We start from the raw sequence: 17,183 nt of genomic DNA on the forward strand, positions 1-17,183 counted from the left end.
GAGGCGTGAATTTCTGCATACCAACATTGCATAGATGGTACGTTTGTGGTCGGTTTGGGATGGGTGGGAGGTCAAAAGCAGGGAAAAGTATGTCGCCTTCACTTCTAGTCTCCTCTTCTAGGCCTACCTGCCGTTCACTCACTCTGTCTTTGTTTCATTCTCTCCTTCCTCAACACCCCTTCTCACTCACTCGCTCTATCACTTGTGCTCTTTCCCCTTGCTCTGCATTTCATAGTGGAAACATCTCTTGAATGGAGCATTAGAAAATGAGGTTACATAAAATTAACAATCTACTTATTGGAAACCAAAAATATCACAAGACTGAATGTAACCCATTTCATTAATAAAAGGGACTTTTTAAGCACCCCCCAAAAAACACATAAAACACCACGAGTGCTAGAAGAATATTATACGAGCTTGAAGACAGAATTGGGCAAATTAATTTGCAGTTGAAACTGAAGTTTGTTACTTATTCAGATATTATATGCACTGCCAATTTTTAGCTGAGATTCTAAAAGAACTCAGAGACAAAATGGACTTAAAGTTTTGTCAGAAGTGGGATTCGAACCCACGCCTCCAGGAGAGACTGCGGCCTTAACGCAGCGCCTTAGACCACTCGGCCATCCTGACCACATGTTGCTTGATCATCTACAGAGAAAAAAAGATATTGTGAATCAAAAAAAGCACACATCTTAGGCCATGAGTGGCTAGAGCAAGAAAAAAACTCACTGCACTTTTCCAAGTAGACAACCATATAAGCCCATGTGAGGGAAATGATCTGATTTTTTCTCTCTCAAGAAAAAAGTAGAGTAAACACACAATTGTCAGAAGTGGGATTTGAACCCACGCCGCCAGAAGAGACTGCGACCTGAACGCAGCGCCTTAGGCAACTCGGCCATCCTGACTTGCATTTGTGGAACCTTCCACAGGCCAGACAGCCATGCAAGTGGGGTACCGAAAAGGCATGCCCTCAATTTATTTATCCAATTATAAGTACTTCCAACAGATCTTTGAACAATCCATAGAGAGCAGTACCTATGAAGAACTCTTTAGACCTTTAAGGCGTACAAAGAGAAAGTGCTATTAACTAGCCACTTGAACGGCCCAAAGCTGCTTTGAAATTGAGTCAACAGCCACCTCTTGGCTAGCTAAAGCAAATTCAACAAGGAATTTCAATGTCACAACATAGGGTGGAATACGCAAATCTAAGCAGCCCCTGATCACTGCCCTGAGGAAATTGCCGTAAGTGTGCTGGAGTCCAACTGTCTACCAGATGCTAGGCATTCTTCCATATTTGCATGGCCTGTCTGGCCAGGGCATACAAGAGCATGACTCTTCCAGATGAGCTCTTACATGGGTCCTATGCTCATATAGTAAGGACTGCACTTTGTCAACAAGACTTTATACAACCGAAATATATGAGAAACCCCAGCTCTCTTGACTAGATGAGGACGGAATCACATCCCAGGTGAAGACCAACAGATGCAACTTCCATCAGATGTTAACCTGAAAAAGGAGATTACATCTCCAAAAGTCATGTCAGAAGTGGGATTTGAACCCACGCCTCCAGAGGAGACTGCAGCCTAAACACAGCGCCTTAGACCACTCGGCCATCCTGACAGTGCAGAGTCTTAAGAAATGTATAAAAGTCACTCAGAAATTTCTGCCTCCATGCAAGCCTGAAATAATTTAAACCTTCAAACACAAGGTGCAACTTTATGCACAGGACAATAAACACAGAAGATCACATGTGAAAGCATTTCATTTCACAGGTGTACAATTTTTATGCTTTTAGAATACCTCATACCTCTCACCAGCTATTTAGGGTCCTGTATCCTACTCACAAAATTACCTTGCATGCGACCTCTCTCTCTACACAAACAACTACTGCACAGGAAGTAGGAAGGCAGAAGGTGGGGCATATTATGCAAATGTATGCTGTCATTGTGCCTTGCAGATTCATGCAGGATTTCTAGATCCTTGCTGGATACAAGAGAGCATACCTTGTTTCAGATCAACTGTCCCTAGCAGGGAACGTCTGAGCACATGCAGTCTTTTGCTCTCTAGCCCCTGGCCTGGGACTTACCCTCACTGGCTGAGGCGTGAATTTCTGCATACCAACGTTGCATAGATGGTACGTTTGTGGTCGGTTTGGGATGGGTGGGAGGTCAAAAGCAGGGAAAAGTATGTCGCCTTCACTTCTAGTCTCCTCTTCTAGGCCTACCTGCGGTTCACTCACTCTGTCTTTGTTTCATTCTCTCCTTCCTCAACACCCCTTCTCACTCACTCGCTCTATCACTTGTGCTCTTTCCCCTTGCTCTGCATTTCATAGTGGAAACATCTCTTGAATGGAGCATTAGAAAATGAGGTTACATAAAATTAACAATCTACTTATTGGAAACCAAAAATATCACAAGACTGAATGTAACCCATTTCATTAATAAAAGGGACTTTTTAAGCACCCCCCAAAAAACACATAAAACACTACGAGTGCTAGAAGAATATTATACGAGCTTGAAGACAGAATTTGGCAAATTAATTTGCAGTTGAAACTGAAGTTTGTTACTTATTCAGATATTATATGCACTGCCAATTTTTAGCTGAGATTCTAAAAGAACTCAGAGACAAAATGGACTTAAAGTTTTGTCAGAAGTGGGATTCGAACCCACGCCTCCAGGAGAGACTGCGGCCTTAACGCAGCGCCTTAGACCACTCGGCCATCCTGACCACATGTTGCTTGATCATCTACAGAGAGAAAAAGATATTGTGAATCAAAAAAAGCACACATCTTAGGCCATGAGTGGCTAGAGCAAGAAAAAAACTCACTGCACTTTTCCAAGTAGACAACCATATAAGCCCATGTGAGGGAAATGATCTGATTTTTTCTCTCTCAAGAAAAAAGTAGAGTAAACACACAATTGTCAGAAGTGGGATTTGAACCCACGCCTCCAGAAGAGACTGCGACCTGAACGCAGCGCCTTAGGCAACTCGGCCATCCTGACTTGCATTTGTGGAACATTCCACAGGCCAGACAGCCATGCAAGTGGGGTACCGAAAAGGCATGCCCTCAATTTATTTATCCAATTATAAGTACTTCCAACAGATCTTTGAACAATCCATAGAGAGCAGTACCTATGAAGAACTCTTTAGACCTTTAAGGCGTACAAAGAGAAAGTGCTATTAACTAGCCACTTGAACGGCCCAAAGCTGCTTTGAAATTGAGTCAACAGCCACCTCTTGGCTAGCTAAAGCAAATTCAACAAGGAATTTCAATGTCACAACATAGGGTGGAATACGCAAATCTAAGCAGCCCCTGATCACTGCCCTGAGGAAATTGCCGTAAGTGTGCTGGAGTCCAACTGTCTACCAGATGCTAGGCATTCTTCCATATTTGCATGGCCTGTCTGGCCAGGGCATACAAGAGCATGACTCTTCCAGATGAGCTCTTACATGGGTCCTATGCTCATATAGTAAGGACTGCACTTTGTCAACAAGACTTTATACAACCGAAATATATGAGAAACCCCAGCTCTCTTGACTAGATGAGGACGGAATCACATCCCAGGTGAAGACCAACAGATGCAACTTCCATCAGATGTTAACCTGAAAAAGGAGATTACATCTCCAAAAGTCATGTCAGAAGTGGGATTTGAACCCACGCCTCCAGAGGAGACTGCAGCCTAAACACAGCGCCTTAGACCACTCGGCCATCCTGACAGTGCAGAGTGTTAAGAAATGTATAAAAGTCACTCAGAAATTTCTGCCTCCATGCAAGCCTGAAATAATTTAAACCTTCAAACACAAGGTGCAACTTTATGCACAGGACAATAAACACAGAAGATCACATGTGAAAGCATTTCATTTCACAGGTGTACAATTTTTATGCTTTTAGAATACCTCATACCTCTCACCAGCTATTTAGGGTCCTGTATCCTACTCACAAAATTACCTTGCATGCGACCTCTCTCTCTACACAAACAACTACTGCACAGGAAGTAGGAAGGCAGAAGGTGGGGCATATTATGCAAATGTATGCTGTCATTGTGCCTTGCAGATTCATGCAGGATTTCTAGATCCTTGCTGGATACAAGAGAGCATACCTTGTTTCAGATCAACTGTCCTTAGCAGGGAACGTCTGAGCACATGCAGTCTTTTGCTCTCTAGCCCCTGGCCTGGGACTTACCCTCACTGGCTGAGGCGTGAATTTCTGCATACCAACGTTGCATAGATGGTACGTTTGTGGTCGGTTTGGGATGGGTGGGAGGTCAAAAGCAGGGAAAAGTATGTCTCCTTCACTTCTAGTCTCCTCTTCTAGGCCTACCTGCCGTTCACTCACTCTGTCTTTGTTTCATTCTCTCCTTCCTCAACACCCCTTCTCACTCACTCGCTCTATCACTTGTGCTCTTTCCCCTTGCTCTGCATTTCATAGTGGAAACATCTCTTGAATGGAGCATTAGAAAATGAGGTTACATAAAATTAACAATCTACTTATTGGAAACCAAAAATATCACAAGACTGAATGTAACCCATTTCATTAATAAAAGGGACTTTTTAAGCACCCCCCAAAAAACACATAAAACACCACGAGTGCTAGAAGAATATTATACGAGCTTGAAGACAGAATTGGGCAAATTAATTTGCAGTTGAAACTGAAGTTTGTTACTTATTCAGATATTATATGCACTGCCAATTTTTAGCTGAGATTCTAAAAGAACTCAGAGACAAAATGGACTTAAAGTTCTGTCAGAAGTGGGATTCAAACCCACCTCTCCAGGAGAGACTGCGGCCTTAACGCTGCGCCTTAGACCACTCGGCCACCCTGACCACATGTTGCTTGATCATCTACAGAGAGGGAAAGATATTGTGAACCAAAAAAAGCACACATCTTAGGTCATGAGTGGCTAGAGCAAGAAAAAAACTCACTGCACTTTTTCAAGTAGACAACCATATAAGCCCATGTGAGGGAAATGATCTGATTTTTTCTCTCCCAAGAAAAAAGTAGAGTCAACACACAATTGTCAGAAGTGGGATTTGAACCCACGCCTCCAGAAGGGACTGCGACCTGAACGCAGCGCCTTAGACCACTCGGCCATCCTGACTTGCATTTGTAGAACCTTCCACAGGCCAGACAGCCATGCAAGTGGGGTACCGAAAAGGCATGCCCTCAATTTATTTATCCTATTATAAGTACTTCCAACAGATCTTTGAACAATCCATAGAGAGCAGTACCTATGAAGAACTCTTTAGACCTTTAAGGCGTACAAAGAGAAAGTGCTATTAACCAGCCACTTGAACGGCCCAAAGCTGCTTTGAAATTGAGTCAACAGCCACCTCTTGGCTAGCTAAAGCAAATTCAACAAGGAATTTCAATGTCACAACATAGGGTGGAATACGCAAATCTAAGCAGCCCCTGATCACAGCCCTGAGGAAATTGCCGTAAGTGTGCTGGAGTCCAACTGTCTACCAGATGCTAGGCATTCTTCCATATTTGCATGGCCTGTCTGGCCAGGGCATACAAGAGCATGACTCTTCCAGATGAGCTCTTACATGGGTCCTATGCTCATATAGTAAGGTCTGCACTTTGTCAGCAAGACTTTATACAACCGAAATATATGAGAAACCCCAGCTCTCTTGACTAGATGAGGACGGAATCACATCCCAGGTGAAGACCAACAGATGCAACTTCCATCAGATGTTAACCTGAAAAAGGAGATTACATCTCCAAAAGTCATGTCAGAAGTGGGATTCGAACCCACGTCTCCAGAGGAGATTGCAGCCTAAACACGGCGCCTTAGACCACTCGGCCATCCTGACAGTGCAGTGTCTTAAGAAATGTATAAAAGTCACTCAGAAATTTCTGCCTCCATGCAAGCCTGAAATAATTTACACCTTCAAACACAAGGTGCAACTTTATGCACAGGACAATAAACACAGAAGATCACATGTGAAAGCATTTCATTTCACAGGTGTACAATTTTTATGCTTTTAGAATACCTCATACCTCTCACCAGCTATTTAGGGTCCTGTATCCTACTCACAAAATTACCTTGCCTGCGACCTCTCTCTCTACACAAACAACTACTGCACAGGAAGTAGGAAGGCAGAAGGTGGGGCATATTATGCAAATGTATGCTGTCATTGTGCCTTGCAGATTCATGCAGGATTTCTAGATCCTTGCTGGATACAAGAGAGCAGACCTTGTTTCAGATCAACTGTCCCTAGCAGGGAACGTCTGAGCACATGCAGTCTTTTGCTCTCTAGCCCCTGGCCTGGGACTGGCTGAGGCGTGAATTTCTGCATACCAACGTTGCATAGATGGTACGTTTGTGGTCGGTTTGGGATGGGTGGGAGGTCAACAGCATGGAAAAGTATGTCGCCTTCACTTCTAGTCTCCTCTTCTAGGCCTACCTGCCGTTCACTCACTCTGTCTATGTTTCATTCTCTCCTTCCTCAACACCCCTTCTCACTCACTCGCTCTATCACTTGTGCTCTTTCCCCTTGCTCTGCATTTCATAGTGGAAACATCTCTTGAATGGAGCATTAGAAAATGAGGTTACATAAAATTAACAATCTACTTATTGGAAACCAAAAATATCACAAGACTGAATGTAACCCATTTCATTAATAAAAGGGACTTTTTAAGCACCCCCCAAAAAACACATAAAACACCACGAGTGCTAGAAGAATATTATACGAGCTTGAAGACAGAATTGGGCAAATTAATTTGCAGTTGAAACTGAAGTTTGTTACTTATTCAGATATTATATGCACTGCTAATTTTTAGCTGAGATTCTAAAAGAACTCAGAGACAAAATGGACTTAAAGGTTTGTCAGAAGTCTGATTAGAACCCACGCCTCCAGGAGAGACTGCGGCCTTAACGCAGCGCCTTAGACCACTCGGCCATCCTGACCACATGTTGCTTGATCATCTACAGAGAGGGAAAGATATTGTGAACCAAAAAAAGCACACATCTTAGGTCATGAGTGGCTAGAGCAAGAAAAAAACTCACTGCACTTTTCCAAGTAGACAACCATATAAGCCCATGTGAGGGAAATGATCTGATTTTTTCTCTCCCAAGAAAAAAGTAGAGTAAACACACAATTGTCCGAAGTGGGATTTGAACCCACGCCTCCAGAAGAGACTGCGACCTGAACGCAGCGCCTTAGACCACTCAGCCATCCTGACTTGCATTTGTGGAACCTTCCACAGGCCAGACAGCCATGCAAGTGGGGTACCGAAAAGGCATGCCCTCAATTTATTTATCCTATTATAAGTACTTCCAACAGATCTTTGAACAATCCATAGAGAGCAGTACCTATGAAGAACTCTTTAGACCTTTAAGGCGTACAAAGAGAAAGTGCTATTAACCAGCCACTTGAAAGGCCCAAAGCTGCTTTGAAATTGAGTCAACAGCCACCTCTTGGCTAGCTAAAGCAAATTCAACAAGGAATTTCAATGTCACAACATAGGGTGGAATACGCAAATCTAAGCAGCCCCTGATCACAGCCCTGAGGAAATTGCCGTAAGTGTGCTGGAGTCCAACTGACTACCAGATGCATGGCCTGTCTGGCCAGGGCATACAAGAGCATGACTCTTCCAGATGAGCTCTTACATGGGTCCTATGCTCATATAGTAAGGACTGCACTTTGTCAGCAAGACTTCATACAACCGAAATATATGAGAAACCCCAGCTCTCTTGACTAGATGAGGACGGAATCACATCCCAGGTGAAGACCAACAGATGCAACTTCCATCAGATGTTAACCTGAAAAAGGAGATTACATCTCCAAAAGTCATGTCAGAAGTGGGATTCGAACCCACACCTCCAGAGGAGACTGCGGCCTAAACACAGCGCCTTAGACCACTCGGCCATCCTGACAGTGCAGAGTCTTAAGAAATGTATAAAAGTCACTCAGAAATTTCTGCCTCCATGCAAGCCTGAAATAATTTAAACCTTCAAACACAAGGTGCAACTTTATGCACAGGACAATAAACACAGAAGATCACATGTGAAAGCATTTCATTTCACAGGTGTACAATTTTTATGCTTTTAGAATACCTCATACCTCTCACCAGCTATTTAGGGTCCTGTATCCTACTCACAAAATTACCTTGCCTCCGACCTCTCTCTCTACACAAACAACTACTGCACAGGAAGTAGGAAGGCAGAAGGTGGGGCATATTATGCAAATGTATGCTGTCATTGTGCCTTGCAGATTCATGCAGGATTTCTAGATCCTTGCTGGATACAAGAGAGCAGACCTTGTTTCAGATCAACTGTCCCTAGCAGGGAACGTCTGAGCACATGCAGTCTTTTGCTCTCTAGCCCCTGGCCTGGGACTTACCCTCACTGGCTGAGGCGTGAATTTCTGCATACCAACGTTGCATAGATGGTACGTTTGTGGTCGGTTTGGGATGGGTGGGAGGTCAAAAGCAGGGAAAAGTATGTCGCCTTCACTTCTAGTCTCCTCTTCTAGGCCTACCTGCCGTTCACTCACTCTGTCTTTGTTTCATTCTCTCCTTCCTCAACACCCCTTCTCACTCACTCGCTCTATCACTTGTGCTCTTTCCCCTTGCTCTGCATTTCATAGTGGAAACATCTCTTGAATGGAGCATTAGAAAATGAGGTTACATAAAATTAACAATCTACTTATTGGAAACCAAAAATATCACAAGACTGAATGTAACCCATTTCATTAATAAAAGGGACTTTTTAAGCACCCCCCAAAAAACACATAAAACACCACGAGTGCTAGAAGAATATTATACGAGCTTGAAGACAGAATTGGGCAAATTAATTTGCAGTTGAAACTGAAGTTTGTTACTTATTCAGATATTATATGCACTGCCAATTTTTAGCTGAGATTCTAAAAGAACTCAGAGACAAAATGGACTTAAAGTTTTGTCAGAAGTGGGATTCGAACCCACGCCTCCAGGAGAGACTGCGGCCTTAACGTAGCGCCTAAGACCACTCGGCCATCCTGACCACATTTGCTTGGTCATCTACAGAGAGGGAAAGATATTGTGAACCAAAAAAAGCACACAACTTAGGTCATGAGTGGCTAGAGCAAGAAAAAAACTCACTGCACTTTTCCAAGTAGACAACCATATAAGCCCATGTGAGGGAAATGATCTGATTTTTTCTCTCTCAAGAAAAAAGTAGAGTAAACACACAATTGTCAGAAGTGGGATTTGAACCCACGCCTCCGGAAGAGCCTGCGACCTGAACGCGGCGCCTTAGACCACTCGGCCATCCTGACTTGCATGTGTGGAACCTTCCACAGGCCAGACAGCCATGCAAGTGGGGTACCGAAAAGGCATGCCCTCAATTTATTTATCCTATTATAAGTACTTCCAACAGATCTTTGAACAATCCATAGAGAGCAGTACCTATGAAGAACTCTTTAGACCTTTAAGGCGTACAAAGAGAAAGTGCTATTAACCAGCCACTTGAAAGGCCCAAAGCTGCTTTGAAATTGAGTCAACAGCCACCTCTTGGCTAGCTAAAGCAAATTCAACAAGGAATTTGAATGTCACAACATAGGGTGGAATACGCAAATCTAAGCAGCCCCTGATCACAGCCCTGAGGAAATTGCCGTAAGTGTGCTGGAGTCCAACTGTCTACCAGATGCTAGGCATTCTTCCATATTTGCATGGCCTGTCTGGCCAGGGCATACAAGAGCATGACTCTTCCAGATGAGCTCTTACATGGGTCCTATGCTCATATAGTAAGGACTGCACTTTGTCAGCAAGACTTTATACAACAGAAATATATGAGAAACCCCAGCTCTCTTGACTAGATGAGGACGGAATCACATCCCAGGTGAAGACCAACAGATGCAACTTCCATCAGATGTTAACCTGAAAAAGGAGATTACATCTCCAAAAGTCATGTCAGAAGTGGGATTTGAACCCACTCCTCCAGAGGAGACTGCGGCCTAAACACAGCGCCTTAGACCACTCGGCCATCCTGACAGTGCTGAGTCTTAAGAAATGTATAAAAGTCACTCAGAAATGTCTGCCTCCATGCAAGCCTGAAATAATTTAAACCTTCAAACACAAGGTGCAACTTTATGCACAGGTCAATAAACACAGAAGATCACATGTGAAAGCATTTCATTTCACAGGTGTACAATTTTTATGCTTTTAGAATACCTCATACCTCTCACCAGCTATTTAGGGTCCTGTATTATACTCACAAAATTACCTTGCCTGCGACATCTCTCTCTACACAAACAACTACTGCACAGGAAGTAGGAAGGCAGAAGGTGGGGCATATTATGCAAATGTATGCTGTCATTGTGCCTTGCAGATTCATGCAGGATTTCTAGATCCTTGCTGGATACAAGAGAGCAGACCTTGTTTCAGATCAACTGTCCCTAGCAGGGAACGTCTGAGCACATGCAGTCTTTTGCTCTCTAGCCCCTGGCCTGGGACTTACCCTCACTGGCTGAGGCGTGAATTTCTGCATACCAACGTTGCATAGATGGTACGTTTGTGGTCGGTTTGGGATGGGTGGGAGGTCAAAAGCATGGAAAAGTATGTCGCCTTCACTTCTAGTCTCCTCTTCTAGGCCTACCTGCCGTTCACTCACTCTGTCTTTATTTCATTCTCTCCTTCCTCAACACCCCTTCTCACTCACACGCTCTATCACTTGTGCTCTTTACCCTTGCTCTGCATTTCATAGTGGAAACATCTCTTGAATGGAGCATTAGAAAATGAGGTTACATAAAATTAACAATCTACTTATTGGAAACCAAAAATATCACAAGACTGAATGTAACCCATTTCATTAATAAAAGGGACTTTTTAAGCACCCCCCAAAAAACACATAAAACACCACGAGTGCTAGAAGAATATTATACAAGCTTGAAGACAGAATTGGGCAAATTAATTTGCAGTTGAAACTGAAGTTTGTTACTTATTCAGATATTATATGCACTGCCAATTTTTAGCTGAGATTCTAAAAGAACTCAGAGACAAAATGGACTTAAAGTTTTGTCAGAAGTGGGATTCAAACCCACGCCTACAGGAGAGACTGCGGCCTTAACGCAGCGCCTTAGACCACTCGGCCATCCTGACCACATTTGCTTGATTATCTACAGAGAGGGAAAGATATTGTGAACCAAAAAAAGCACACATCTTAGGTCATGAGTGGCTAGAGCAAGAAAAAAACTCACTGCACTTTTCCAAGCAGACAACCATATAAGCCCATGTGAGGGAAATGATCTGATTTTTTCTCTCTCAAGAAAAAAGTAGAGTAAACACACAATTGTCAGAAGTGGGATTTGAACCCACGCCTCCAGAAGAGACTGCGACCTAAACACAGCGCCTTAGACCACCCGGCCATCCTGACTTGCATTTGTGGAACCTTCCACAGGCCAGACAGCCATGTAAGTGGGGTACCGAAAAGGCATGCCCTCAATTTATTTATCCTATTATAAGTACTTCCAACAGATCTTTGAACAATCCATAGAGAGCAGTACCTATGAAGAACTCTTTAGACCTTTAAGGCGTACAAAGAGAAAGTGCTATTAACCAGCCACTTGAAAGGCCCAAAGCTGCTTTGAAATTGAGTCAACAGCCACCTCTTGGCTAGCTAAAGCAAATTCAACAAGGAATTTCAATGTCACAACATAGGGTGGAATACGCAAATCTAAGCAGCCCCTGATCACAGCCCTGAGGAAATTGCCGTAAGTGTGCTGGAGTCCAACTGTTAACCAGATGCTAGGCATTCTTCCATATTTGCATGGCCTGTCTGGCCAGTGCATACAAGAGCATGACTCTTCCAGATGAGCTCTTACATGGGTCCTATGCTCATATAGTAAGGACTGCACTTTGTCAGCAAGACTTTATACAACCGAAATATATGAGAAACCCCAGCTCTCTTGACTAGATGAGGACGGAATCACATCCCAGGTGAAGACCAACAGATGCAACTTCCATCAGATGTTAACCTGAAAAAGGAGATTACATCTCCAAAAGTCATGTCAGAAGTGGGATTTGAACCCACTCCTCCAGAGGACACTGCGGACTAAACACAGCTCCTTAGACCACTCGGCCATCCTGACAGTGCAGAGTCTTAAGAAATGTATAAAAGTCACTCAGAAATTTCTGCCTCCATGCAAGCCTGAAATAATTTAAACCTTCAAACACAAGGTGCAACTTTATGCACAAGTCAATAAACACAGAAGATCACATGTGAAAGCATTTCATTTCACAGGTGTACAATTTTTATGCTTTTAGAATACCTCATACCTCTCACCAGCTATTTAGGGTCCTGTATCCTACTCACAAAATTACCTTGCCTGCGACCTCTCTCTCTACACAAACAACTACTGCACAGGAAGTAGGAAGGCAGAAGGTGGGGCATGTTATGCAAATGTATGCTGTCATTGTGCCTTGCAGATTCATGCAGGATTTCTAGATCCTTGCTGGATACAAGAGTGCAGACCTTGTTTCAGATCAACTGTCCCTAGCAGGGAACGTCTGAGCACATGCAGTCTTTTGCTCTCTAGCCCCTGGCCTGGGACTCCCCCTCACTGGCTGAGGCGTGAATTTCTGCATACCAACGTTGCATAGATGGTACGTTTGTGGTCGATTTGGGATGGGTGGGAGGTCAAAAGCAGGGAAAAGTATGTCGCCTTCACTTCTAGTCTCCTCTTCTAGGCCTACCTGCCGTTCACTCACTCTGTCTTTGTTTCATTCTCTCCTTCCTCAACACCCCTTCTCACTCACTCGCTCTATCACTTGTGCTCTTTCCCCTTGCTCTGCATTTCATAGTGGAAACATCTCTTGAATGGAGCATTAGAAAATGAGGTTACATAAAATTAACAATCTACTTATTGGAAACCAAAAATATCACAAGACTGAATGTAACCCATTTCATTAATTAAAGGGACTTTTTAAGCACCCCCCAAAAAACACATAAAACACCACGAGTGCTAGAAGAATATTATACAAGCTTGAAGACAGAATTGGGCAAATTAATTTGCAGTTGAAACTGAAGTTTGTCACTTATTCAGATATTATATGCACTGCCAATTTTTAGCTGAGATTCTAAAAGAACTCAGAGACAAAATGGACTTAAAGTTTTATCAGAAGTGGGATTTGAACCCACGCCTCCAGGAGAGACCGCGGCCTTAACGCAGCGCCTTAGACGACTCGGCCATCCTGACCACATGTTGTTTGATCATCTACAGAGAGGGAAAGATATTGTGAACCAAAAAAAGCACACATCTTAGGTCATGAGTGGCTAGAGCAAGAAAAAAACTCACTGCACTTTTCCAAGTAGACAACCATATAAGCCCATGTGAGGGAAATGATCTGATTTTTTCCTCTCTCAAGAAAAAAGTAGAGTAAACACACAATTGTCAGAATTGGGATTTGAACCCACGCCTCCAGAAGAGACTGCGACCTGAACGCAGCGCCTTAGACCACTCGGCCATCCCGACTTGCTTTTGTGGAACCTTCCACAGGCCAGACAGCCATGCAAGTGGGGTACCGAAAAGGCATGCCCTCAATTTATTTATCCTATTATAAGTACTTCCAACAGATCTTTGAACAATCCATAGAGAGCAGTACCTATGAAGAACTCTTTAGACCTTTTAGGCGTACAAAGAGAAAGTGCTATTAACCAGCCACTTGAACGGCCCAAAGCTGCTTTGAAATTGAGTCAACAGCCACCTCTTGGCTAGCTAAAGCAAATTCAACAAGGAATTTCAATGTCACAACATAGGGTGGAATACGCAAATCTAAGCAGCCCCTGATCACAGACCTGAGGAAATTGCCGTAAGTGTGCTGGAGTCCAACTGTCTACCAGATGCTAGGCATTCTTCCATATTTGCATGGCCTTTCTGGCCAGGGCATACAAGAGCATGACTCTTCCAGATGAGCTCTTACATGGGTCCTATGCTCATATAGTAAGGACTGCACTTTGTCAGCAAGACTTTATACAACCGAAATATATGAGAAACCCCAGCTCTCTTGACTAGATGAGGACGGAATCACATCCCAGGTGAAGACCAACAGATGCAACTTCCATCAGATGTTAACCTGAAAAAGGAGATTATATCTCAAAAAGTCATGTCAGAAGTGAGATTCAAACCCACACCTCCAGAGGAGACTGCGGCCTAAACACAGCGCCTTAGACCACTCGGCCATCCTGACTGCGAAGAGTCTTAAGAAATGTATAAAAGTCACTCAGAAATTTCTGCCTCCATGCAAGCCTGAAATAATTTAAACCTTCAAACACAAGTTGCAACTTTATGCATAGGACAATAAACACAGAAGATCACATGTGAAAGCATTTCATTTCACAGGTGTACAATTTGTATGCTTTTAGAATACCTCATACCTCTCACCAGCTATTTAGGGTCCTGTATCCTACTCACAAAATTACCTTGCCTGCGACCTCTCTCTCTACACAAACAACTAATGCACAGGAAGTAGGAAGGCAGAAGGTGGGGCATAATATGCAAATGTATGCTGTCATTGTGCTTTGCAGATTCATGCAGGATTTCTAGATCCTTGCTGGATACAAGAGAGCAGACCTTGTTTCAGATCAACTGTCCCTAGCAGGGAACGTCTGAGCACATGCAGTCTTTTGCTCTCTAGCCCCTGGCCTGGGACTCACCCTCACTGGCTGAGGCGTGAATTTCTGCATACCAACGTTGCATAGATGGTACGTTTGTGGTCGGTTTGGGATGGGTGGGAGGTCAAAAGCAGGGAAAAGTATGTCGCCTTCACTTCTAGTCTCCTCTTCTAGGCCTACCTGCCGTTCGCTCACTCTGTCTTTGTTTCATTCTCTCCATCCTCAACACCCCTTCTCACTCACTCGCTCTATCACTTGTGCTCTTTCCCCTTGCTCTGCATTTCATAGTGGAAACATCTCTTGAATGGAGCATTAGAAAATGATGTTACATAAAATTAACAATCTACTTATTGGAAACCAAAAATATCACAAGACTGAATGTAACCCATTTCATTAATAAAAGGGACTTTTTAAGCACCCCCCAAAAAACACATAAAACACCACGAGTGCTAGAAGAATATTATACGAGCTTGAAGACAGAATTGGGCAAATTAATTTGCAGTTGAAACTGAAGTTTGTTATTTATTCAGATATTATATGCAATGCCAATTTTTAGCTGAGATTCTAAAAGAACTCCGAGACAAAATGGACTTAAAGTCTGGTCAGACGTGGGATTCGAACCCACACCTCCAGGAGAGACTGCGGCCTTAACGCAGTGCTTTAGACCACTCGGCCATCCTGACCACATGTTGATTGATAATCTACAGAGAGGGAAAGATATTGTGAACCAAAAAAAGCACACATCTTAGGTCATGAGTGCCGAGAGCAAGAAAAAAACTCACTGCACTTTTCCAAGTAGACAACCATATAAGCCATTGTGAGGGAAATGATCTGATTTTTTCTCTCTCAAGAAAAAAGTAGAGTAAACACACAATTGTCAGAAGTGGGATTTGAACCCACGCCTCCAGATGAGACTGCGACCTGAACACAGCGCCTTAGACCACTCGGCCATCCTGACTTGCATTTGTAAAACCTTCCACAAGCCAGACAGCCATGCAAGTGGGGTACCGAAAAGGCATGCCCTCAATTTATTTATCCTATTATAAGTACTTCCAACAGATCTTTGAACAATCCATAGAGAGCAGTACCTATGAAGAACTCTTTAGACCTTTAAGGCGTACAAAGAGAAAGTGCTATTAACCAGCCACTTGAACGGCCCAAAGCTGCTTTGAAATTGAGTCAACAGCCACCTCTTGGCTAGCTAAAGCAAATTCAACAAGGAATTTCAATGTCACAACATAGGGTGGAATACGCAAATCTAAGCAGCCCCTGATCACAGCCCTGAGGAAATTGCCGTAAGTGTGCTGGAGTCCAACTGTCTACCAGATGCTAGGCATTCTTCCATATTTGCATGGCCTGTCTGGCCAGGGCATACAAGAGCATGACTCTTCCAGATGAGCTCTTACATGGGTCCTATGCTCATATAGTAAGGACTGCACTTTGTCAGCAAGACTTTATACAACCAAAATATATGAGAAACCCCAGCTCTCTTGACTAGATGAGGACGGAATCACATCCCAGGTGAAGACCAACAGATGCAACTTCCATCAGATGTTAACCTGAAAAAGGAGATTATATCTCAAAAAGTCATGTCAGAAGTGAGATTTGAACCCACGCCTCCAGAGGAGACTGCAGCCTAAACACAGCGCCTTAGACCACTCGGCCATCCTGACAGTGAAGAGTCTTAAGAAATGTATAAAAGTCACTCAGAAATTTCTGCCTCCATGCAAGCCTGAAATAATTTAAACCTTCAAACACAAGGTGCAACTTTATGCACAGGACAATAAACACAGAAGATCACATGTGAAAGCATTTCATTTCACAGGTGTACAATTTTTATGCTTTTAGAATACCTCATACCTCTCACCAGCTATTTAGGGTCCTGTATCCTACTCACAAAATTACCTTGCCTGCGACCTCTCTCTCTACACAAACAACTAATGCACAGGAAGTAGGAAGGCAGAAGGTGGGGCATAATATGCAAATGTATGCTGTCATTGTGCCTTGCAGATTCATGCAGGATTTCTAGATCCTTGCTGGATACAAGAGAGCAGACCTTGTTTCAGATCAACTGTCCCTAGCAGGGAACGTCTGAGCACATGCAGTCTTTTGCTCTCTAGCCCCTGGCCTGGGACTCACCCTCACTGGCTGAGGCGTGAATTTCTGCATACCAACGTTGCATAGATGGTACGTTTGTGGTCGGTTTGGGATGGGTGGGAGGTCAAAAGCAGGGAAAAGTATGTCGCCTTCACTTCTAGTCTCCTCTTCTAGGCCTACCTGCCGTTCGCTCACTCTGTCTTTGTTTCATTCTCTCCATCCTCAACACCCCTTCTCACTCACTCGCTCTATCACTTGTGCTCTTTCCCTTTGCTCTGCATTTCATAGTGGAAACATCTCTTGAATGGAGCATTAGAAAATGATGTTACATAAAATTAACAATCTACTTATTGGAAACCAAAAATATCACAAGACTGAATGTAACCCATTTCATTAATAAAAGGGACTTTTTAAGCACCCCCCAAAAAACACATAAAACACCACGAGTGCTAGAAGAATATTATACGAGCTTGAAGACAGAATTGGGCAAAT

The 17,183-nt window shown here is 43.4% G+C and overlaps 8 non-coding genes across 8 annotated transcripts; all 8 read right to left on the bottom strand.

Moving 5' to 3' along the window:
- Positions 1 to 547: 547 nt before the first annotated feature.
- TRNAL-AAG (transfer RNA leucine (anticodon AAG)) lies at positions 548 to 630 on the bottom strand. Its single transcript has one exon. It is a non-coding gene; the product is annotated as a tRNA-Leu (tRNA).
- Positions 631 to 1,537: 907 nt separating this feature from the next.
- Positions 1,538 to 1,620, bottom strand: TRNAL-UAG (transfer RNA leucine (anticodon UAG)). Its single transcript has one exon. It is a non-coding gene; the product is annotated as a tRNA-Leu (tRNA).
- A 1,024-nt stretch (positions 1,621 to 2,644) lies between these two features.
- TRNAL-AAG (transfer RNA leucine (anticodon AAG)) lies at positions 2,645 to 2,727 on the bottom strand. The gene has a single exon. It is a non-coding gene; the product is annotated as a tRNA-Leu (tRNA).
- A 907-nt stretch (positions 2,728 to 3,634) lies between these two features.
- TRNAL-UAG (transfer RNA leucine (anticodon UAG)) lies at positions 3,635 to 3,717 on the bottom strand. Its single transcript has one exon. It is a non-coding gene; the product is annotated as a tRNA-Leu (tRNA).
- Positions 3,718 to 5,016: 1,299 nt separating this feature from the next.
- On the bottom strand, positions 5,017 to 5,099 carry TRNAL-CAG (transfer RNA leucine (anticodon CAG)). Its single transcript has one exon. It is a non-coding gene; the product is annotated as a tRNA-Leu (tRNA).
- Positions 5,100 to 7,797: 2,698 nt separating this feature from the next.
- TRNAL-UAG (transfer RNA leucine (anticodon UAG)) lies at positions 7,798 to 7,880 on the bottom strand. The gene has a single exon. It is a non-coding gene; the product is annotated as a tRNA-Leu (tRNA).
- A 2,013-nt stretch (positions 7,881 to 9,893) lies between these two features.
- On the bottom strand, positions 9,894 to 9,976 carry TRNAL-UAG (transfer RNA leucine (anticodon UAG)). Its single transcript has one exon. It is a non-coding gene; the product is annotated as a tRNA-Leu (tRNA).
- A 5,493-nt stretch (positions 9,977 to 15,469) lies between these two features.
- On the bottom strand, positions 15,470 to 15,552 carry TRNAL-CAG (transfer RNA leucine (anticodon CAG)). The gene has a single exon. It is a non-coding gene; the product is annotated as a tRNA-Leu (tRNA).
- Between the last annotated feature and the right edge of the window lie 1,631 nt (positions 15,553 to 17,183).

Source organism: Lissotriton vulgaris, chromosome 8 (genome assembly GCF_964263255.1).
Source record: "Lissotriton vulgaris chromosome 8, aLisVul1.2, whole genome shotgun sequence".
Taxonomy (NCBI): domain Eukaryota; kingdom Metazoa; phylum Chordata; class Amphibia; order Caudata; family Salamandridae; genus Lissotriton; species Lissotriton vulgaris.